Here is a 7,812-nt window from a genome sequence, read left to right as displayed (position 1 = left end):
GTGCCTTTGATGTGGGGAGTAACTTCAAAGCAGCTCTCTTAAGTGCACAAATATCCCTTTAAACCTAGCCCTGTCTTTTAGGCTTTCTGTGGGGGGGGGGCAGTGGGGGGATAATCAGTCCTTTGTGGGGGCCAGACCACTATCTATTGAAGCATAAGTGTTAGCCCCTTCTTCCCTTCCTGCCCAGGAACGGCCCTCAGAATGCAGATGTATGTAGATGGGTACTCAGCCACACCTAGCCTTCTTGTGTTTGTGGCCGTCTGGAGGGAATGCACATAGTGTAACTGTCACATAGCCCAGATGTGTTTTGGATACAGGCTGCAAGGCACACAAAGCAGTAAGAGCAGAGAAGTGTCCATTTTCTAAAAGTGCAATTTCTAAAATAGTCATGTTAAATCCAACCTTATCAGCAAAGAGATTTATCATTACCATTCCAAAGATATGACATATGATATGGCTACTCCTTCCTCATCAGGAATTACAGCTTAAAGGTATTTTAAGGAATACCCAATGTTCGCCTACGAGAGGAGTAGGCCTCACAGTAGTGGAAAACGAATTAAGCTGTTTGTCACTACCAGGACATATAAAACTTAAAAGTATATGTCTGTTCTTTCCCTTACACAGCTCCCTGCCCTGTGGGCTACCTAAGGCCTACATTAGGGGTGACTTATGTGTAATAAAAGGAGAGTTCAAGGCTTGGCAAGTAGTTTAAATGCCAAGTTGAAGTGGCAGTAAACTGCACACACAGGCTCTTCAATGACAGTCCCGAGACATGGCTAAGGGGTTACTTATGTGGGTGGCACAATCAGTGCTTCAGGTCCACCAGTAGAATTTAATTTACAGGATCTGTGCACATGTAGTACACTCTACTAGGCACTTATAAGTAAATTAAATATGCCAATTGGGTATGAGACAATGTTACCATGTTTTAGGAAGATAGCACCTGCACTTTAGCGCATGTTAGCAGCAGTAAAGTTCTCAGAGTCCTAAAGCAAGCAAAAACAAGGTCAGGAAAAGGGGAGGAGGAAGGTAAAAAGTTTGGGGCGACTCTTCAGAGAAGGCCATTTTCCAACAGCAGGCTTATTAAAAAACTGCACTGACTGATAGTCTTAGATTCTCCTGTCTGATTGTATACGTTTTCTCATAGAAAAATAGAAACGGTTGAACGTTGTGATGGAGCGCGGAAACCTAGTTAAAGGGGAAATGGATGAGACCCGTACTGATATTCTCCTTTCGTCACAGACCAGATATCACACTAACGCTTTCATACATGCAGTCATTGGTGGGGCCCATAACACCAATATTCACACGTCACTTCACACTGGTCTGCACATACAGGAGAGACGAGCGGTTCAAGCGCTCGACATGAAAGGAATACCTTATGACCTATAAAAAGAAAAATAATTTACATATCTATACATTAACACCCTTCCTCCTGCAGATCTCAATCTTAAACATCAAGGCACACCTCCCACGTGATCGATGGATCAAATTAGTTGGATTGGTTGATGATGATTTGGAACCAGCTAAAACACATTTCAAGATTTTGACCTCACCTCCCTCAATAAATCACAAACGCATTGTTTGTTAATCAATACTTTGTTTATCTATTTTATCGTAAAAGTTAAGCTTGCGTTTAGAAAGTTTATATTAAATTTCACGTAAATCACAGGAACACCATATTTACCTAATCTGGCTATCGGGCGTCCTCTAAGTCATTAGCTTGTCAAAAATCAAATTGGCTGTCATTCGGTCAATAGCAGCAAAGTTCTTCATGCAGCATGCTACAGTCCCAAAGACTGGACAAGGACCAAAGACGTGCAAGCATCAGTCAGTGCCCATAGATTTAAGAAAGTTCGTAGCTCATCGGATATTGGGCAGCATTCAGTCCGTCAAAGATTCAGGAATGCATCAGTCACCCTAGACAGTAGCGTCACGTAGCGTCACCGTCGTCTTCGTCTCGCAAAAAGGAAAAGGAAGAAGTTTTTTCTTTCTATTCTACCATGGAATTTATAATGAAAATGAGGTAAGGAAGATACAATTTGTAAAATTTGGACAGTCGTGATTGGTCGGTTTAGATCGTCCGGCAGAGTCTTTTCGGAACTTGGCACAGTTCAAAGATGACATCACAAAGTCAGTCCGTTCTAGTTCTTTGTTAAGAGTCCTTTGTGTTTCAGTTTGGCTGCGATCCCACCGTGGCCTTGCTCTGGAACACTAAGGCGCAGGTCATGACGAGGCCACATCAGCAATTGTCGCATAGGCGCACTTCACTCCAAACCTCGTGCAGCAGTGGCCATCACATCGTGTCGCGTCAGCGGCCATATTGGTTTTTAGGCTCAAAGGATAACTTAAGCAAAACAAACACAAAAGAGTAATTAATACACAGAAATAATGAATCTAATGTTAACCCCTTACTAACCCCTTTATGTGTATGTATTTATCTAGCGTATAGCGACATTTAAAGCGTTCATATTCACCCATTTGTTGTCATCTCGGGCAACATTACAGAGACATCACAAAAGCAACATATATCATGCAGTATTCTATGTACTACATATACTACTGTTAGTATGCGTACAGATTTTAGTCATAGAAGTTATTTAGCCATGCAAAATGCAAATCCCACATGTCATTTTATAAATATAATAATGTTGATTAGAAAACATGCAAAACTCATTTAACAATATTATGTTTAATAGGTTATTTAATTAGTATATTCATGCAGAATAGGGGGGGTATACAACATTTTGTACTACCCGCTCCATCAGTTGCTTGCATAGGTTTATGGTAAGTAGAATTTGAGTGTGGCTACATTTAGGGGCTTGTAGCTCTTTGATGAGTTTAAAGAATACTTTGAAAATATTTGATGCATTTTCTAAGATCGGAGTGAAGTAGACCTGTTTGGCCTGTCTTATTTTCCTGTAATATTCTTTAGACTTGATGGAGAATATTTTTGTAAAAACCTTTTTATTAAACACATCAAACCTGCTTCAGATCAATATCATTGATGGAGAATTTAAGTTTCAAATCTGTGTCATGTGATCTTCAATATTGCTAGTTAATATGACATATTTCTAGCATGCTATGTTGTTATGTGTATTTGTAAAGTGAATTATCACCCGTGAGGGTATCCTGTAGCTGAGCAGGTGTCTCTCCCTAGCCCTGCCTATGGTAGGTTGGGTAATTGAAAAGCCAGGTCTTCAGCTTCTTGCAGAATTCAAGAGGAGATGAGGAGGCTCTGATGTGGAGTGGATCATCGTTCCACGATTTAGGAGCCATGTTAGAAAACACACATCCTTCTGATCTGGTTCTGTGCATGCAAGGGATGTGTGCAATTTACAGTCCTGCGGAGTGGAGGTGTCTGAGTGGTTGGTGGAAGGAGATCTAACTGTTCAGGTAGGTTGTGCCTGAGTTGTGTAGTGTCTTAATCCTGTGAGTGGGGAGTTTGAATTGAGCATGTTTGAGTATCAAGGGCCAGTGTAGTTCCATTAGGTATGATGCGAGTTCTGTGTAGGAGATTGAGGAGGAGTCTGGCTTGTGTTCACTTGGAAATCAAGGATCATGTTTTTGCTGAGAGGCTCAGTACTTAGTTTGCATGGGCAGTACCTCCTTCAGAGCTTGGATGTTAGAATTACTAGGTTTTAAAGTTGGGGAATAAGGTTATTAGTGAGTGGGTCTAGCGACTGGTCTTCATTTAATAAACTTATTCTACAGGTATATTAAAAGTGAAGGGAACAGCCAAATGACCAGTACAAATTTTAGGTTCTTTCTTGTCAATCAGAAAATCCATGCTAATCAAAAAATGAGAACAAGAAGATGGCCTGCTGCATGGGTCGGTCACTGTAGGCTGTAATTTAAATAAATCGAGCATTTCTTTAAGATTAAGTGCATGGCCTAGGAAAGTATCAACCCATAAATCTGTCACCTAGAAGAATTATGTTATTTTATGAAAGACCCAACTCGTTATAAAACTGGTCAAGTAGTGTTAAAGAGGGCTGAGGATGGCAATACATCAGGAGAAATGTGATTCCTGATTGGTTAGTTTAAAGTGATACGAAAAAAATTGTCATTACGAGGGCATTTAAGAGAAGATAGAGATTGACGTTTTTCCAAGGGGATGGAGGGTTGAAAATAGCCACACCTCTCACCTTCACACTTATTTTCCATGTCAGTCTGTAGTATTTTAAAGTCCACAGGGAATTGCGTTAGTGTTGGAAGATAACCAAGTTTCTGTAAGAAACTACATATCTAAATTAAATTGAGCAAATAGGGACTGACTTTTGTCTGTTTGAGGGACCACTGAAAGCACATTTCATAGAAATGCTTTAATACTTTTCGTCTTAAAAGATGAGTGTGAAGGTATGGGGAGGATAGTCTCCCTGGCAAGAATATATTTGACTTTCAAATCCAAATAATGGAATGATTCCCTGCACAATTTATTGGAAACTTGTATAAAATATATGTAGCATACCTGTTGGATGAGTAGCTCCCTCATTGCCGTGTTGATGTAGCTGTCTTGCTTTTATGAAGGCAGGACTGTTGAAACATAAAGAGCCAAGGTGTCTAGAATGTCAAATCTGAATTCCACAAAAATTACACCAGGGAGGAAATAGAAAAGATACTGCGAGATCCTTTCTATATTAAAAACGGTTTCCTTAAAATATTAACTTCAGAGGTAAAAATGTTATCAAAACAAATTGTTTTTAAAAGTTATTTTACCGGAACAAGGACTACAGTGTGTGCAAAAAATATCAGAGGACTTTGTAAAAGGCTACTGAAATAAGGTTATTTGGGTGCCCACAACGTTATATCAAATAATACAAAACAACACTTAGCATTCTGCAACATTTTGCAATCAACAAAACCAACAGAATGCAATCACTAACACTGCTAAAACCAACAGTAATGAAATTACGTTTACCACGCAGAGGTCTCGTGTCTCTAAGGGTGGGTCTATCAACATACAGAGAGGCAAGGTGTTTAGACAATCATAACAAATTAAAAGGAGCGTTCAATTCTATACAGGATTATCTGTTACAAAATCAACAGATGGTTAAACTGTTCGTCAGCAACAGATCAGGTAGACATGATGTGACGAATAAAATTTATTCAGGAGTCTTGCGCGTTGCTTTGATTCCAATTTTATTAAAACAATGCCAATTTGACAGAAGCAATCCATTCGGCCCAGCCAATGCATTTCGTCCCTGTGGGACTTCATCAGGGCTTGATCACTATCCCAATGTTGTCATCCACCCAGTGTTGGTTCCTGTTATCTCATAAATCCTCATAGATACAATTTTGTACCACTAGATAGCGTGCTGCACTCCCATTTTATCTTCATCCTTTCTGCTTCCTGGTTCGAAAGACCTATGAGTTCACGCTAGATAAGATAAGATAGGAGCGCAACACCCCATCTAGTGGTACAAAATTGTATCTTTGAGGATTTAGGAGATAACAGGAGCCAACACTGGATGGATGACAACATTGGGATAGTGATCAAGCCCTGATGAAGTCCCACAGGGACGAAACGTGTTGACTGGGCCGAATGGATTACTTCTGTCAAATTGGCATTTTTTAAATAAAATTGGGAGCAAAGCAACTTGCAAGACTCCTGAATAAGTTGCATTCGTCACATCATGACTACCTGATCTATTGCTGGAGAACAGTTTAACCATCTTTTGATTTTGTAACAGAAAATCCTGTACAGAATTGAAAGCTCCTTTTCATTTGTTATTTCTTGACCTTGTGTTGAGGTGGCATCTTGGCAACAGGGTCTCAAATGTAGAGCATTCCAGGACACAGAATTGGTATTAATTACACACCAGTGCGCCGTTTGTAGCCCACATTGCCCTTGTGCTGTTTTCTAGTGTTTAGACCGTTAACCTGAATGCCCCAAAAAAGGTGTCTGTACAGAACTTAGAAAGATACTATGAGATGCTAAGTAAATTAAAAGCAGTGTTCTTAAACTTTCAACTCCAGAGGTAAAAATGGAATCATAACACACAAAAAAGAATATTTTAAAAAACCTTCTCGAACGGAAGAGTGAAAACAGTATGTGATTGGAAGTGATAGGGACATCTTCTCCTTGGTGAACTCAGTAGTGGTCTTTGAACCGTGACATCTAACATCTGGGTGGCCACAGTTGGGTCTCTTACTGCTCAGTGCCAGCAAAACTGTACTGCCTTGTGTAGGGCAGGGGAGGGTTGGTCTGCTTCAGTGAGGAGAGGAAAGGAGGAAGGAAATAGGAAAGAAAGTTAGGAGAACAGAGAGGAAGATGCAGTTACGAGAAAGAGAAGAAAAGAGAAGATATAAGTAATAAGCAGAGATAATTGATTAAGCTGGATGGAGCAGAGGAAATGGGAGAGAGGAGAAACAGGAAAGAAAACAAAGGAAGGAGAGGTGAAGGGGGAGAAACAAAGGGAGAGAAAGGAGGGGAGAAAATAAAGTGAAGAGAGGCAGAAGAAAGGGAACAGGAGAGGCAAGAGCGTACTTCAGGGTATGTTCATGAGACAAGGGCAAAGGAGTTTAGGTTATATATGTTGTGTGTTTTGTTTGCTCTTGTAAGAACTGTCAGAATCTCCTACGTCCATCGCATGGGCAATTTGTCCATGTTGCATGGCTACAGGTGCCCTTATCTCCCCTCTTAACATTAGTGCATGTGGTACAGTAATAAGTAGCTAATGCTAGGAAACCTCAGGTGATCGACATGTTGGTCAAGGGCTTCCAAAGACCCCTCTCCTTCAGATGAGCTGCTGCTTTGAATTTCCTGTAACTGTCATCTCTGGGAGCTGCAGAGATAGAGTTTCAGAAAGGCTTTGGTCATTGGGACTGTGTGGTACCAGTGAGGATGTAGTGCAGGGGTTCAGGCACAGTAGGGCCAAACAGGGACAGTAAAGTATGTGCCTGATGCTCATGTGTTTGTTTGCCAAGACATTCGCCTGAAGACATGCTGACAAACCAGTCCAAAATTTAGGTGCTCAGTTCATATGTGAGAAAAGACCACATGAGGGGGCGTAGTCTGGCCATGAGTGAAGCTGGCCACTTGATCTCGAGCTCTGCTACAAGCTGGGCCCCAGGACAGTGGCCTTCTTGGTGTGGCAGGGGACTCACGCCTTACCTTCTTTCCCTTACACCCACTCTTCGATGCTGCATCCGTCAGTCTGCTTTGTACCCTCCACGGCCGGCGCAGCCTCAGGACCTTGAGGTGTGGACAACGCCTTGGCTCCTGTGTAGCGGCACTGCCAACCCCAAACTCCAGAGCCTACTCTCTGCAGCCGGCCGGCCGCCATCCCTTACAGCGCTCTACAAGGCAGGCACGCCAGCCCTAATCCATTATGGCGGGGCTCCTTCTACAACGCTGCGTGTGCGGCAAAGGCCCCAGTTTAGTCCACACCACGGCCAGCCCCACGGATTGCACTCAGCTCAGCATCGAGGGCAGTGACAACTGCTGGTTTCTGAAACTCTGGACATAGTGCTCACAGGTACATTGAGGTGAGAGCCTAACACTCCCCACACACTCTCAATTCCTCATCACTACTGGCAGGGGGAGCACAGGCCCGAACCCACCTTTACCTTGGTGTTGTGGAACCACCCTTCCATTCACTTGGGCAGGGGGGACCATCCACGACACGATGAGGGGCTGCTGAGAGCCCAAACACAGTTTCCCATCTGCTGTCCCCCCTGAGGAGCTGGGCCGCAGGCGACTCTACCCAGGGGGACAACAACGGATCCGGGGCTGGCTTACCCCCCTATTCCAGCGCGAACGGGGGACAGCTAGATTTACACATAACTGCCACTGGGGGGCAGAGTGCC

General features: G+C 42.6%; 1 long non-coding RNA gene across 1 annotated transcript in view; it reads right to left on the bottom strand.

Moving 5' to 3' along the window:
• Positions 1–1,643: 1,643 nt before the first annotated feature.
• Positions 1,644–7,812, bottom strand: part of LOC146860316 (uncharacterized) — a 168,661-nt gene continuing 162,492 nt past the window's right edge. Inside the window, exons 3-4 of the long non-coding RNA XR_014979134.1 lie at positions 4,472–4,536; positions 1,644–2,347 (exon numbers count right to left, since the gene is read on the bottom strand). This is a non-coding gene — a long non-coding RNA (uncharacterized LOC146860316). The remainder of the gene's footprint in view (positions 2,348–4,471; positions 4,537–7,812) is intronic.

The sequence above is a fragment of the Triturus cristatus genome, chromosome 3_1 (assembly GCF_964204655.1).
Source record: "Triturus cristatus chromosome 3_1, aTriCri1.1, whole genome shotgun sequence".
In the NCBI taxonomy this organism is placed as follows: domain Eukaryota; kingdom Metazoa; phylum Chordata; class Amphibia; order Caudata; family Salamandridae; genus Triturus; species Triturus cristatus.
This window is presented reverse-complemented; position numbering and strand designations above follow the sequence as displayed.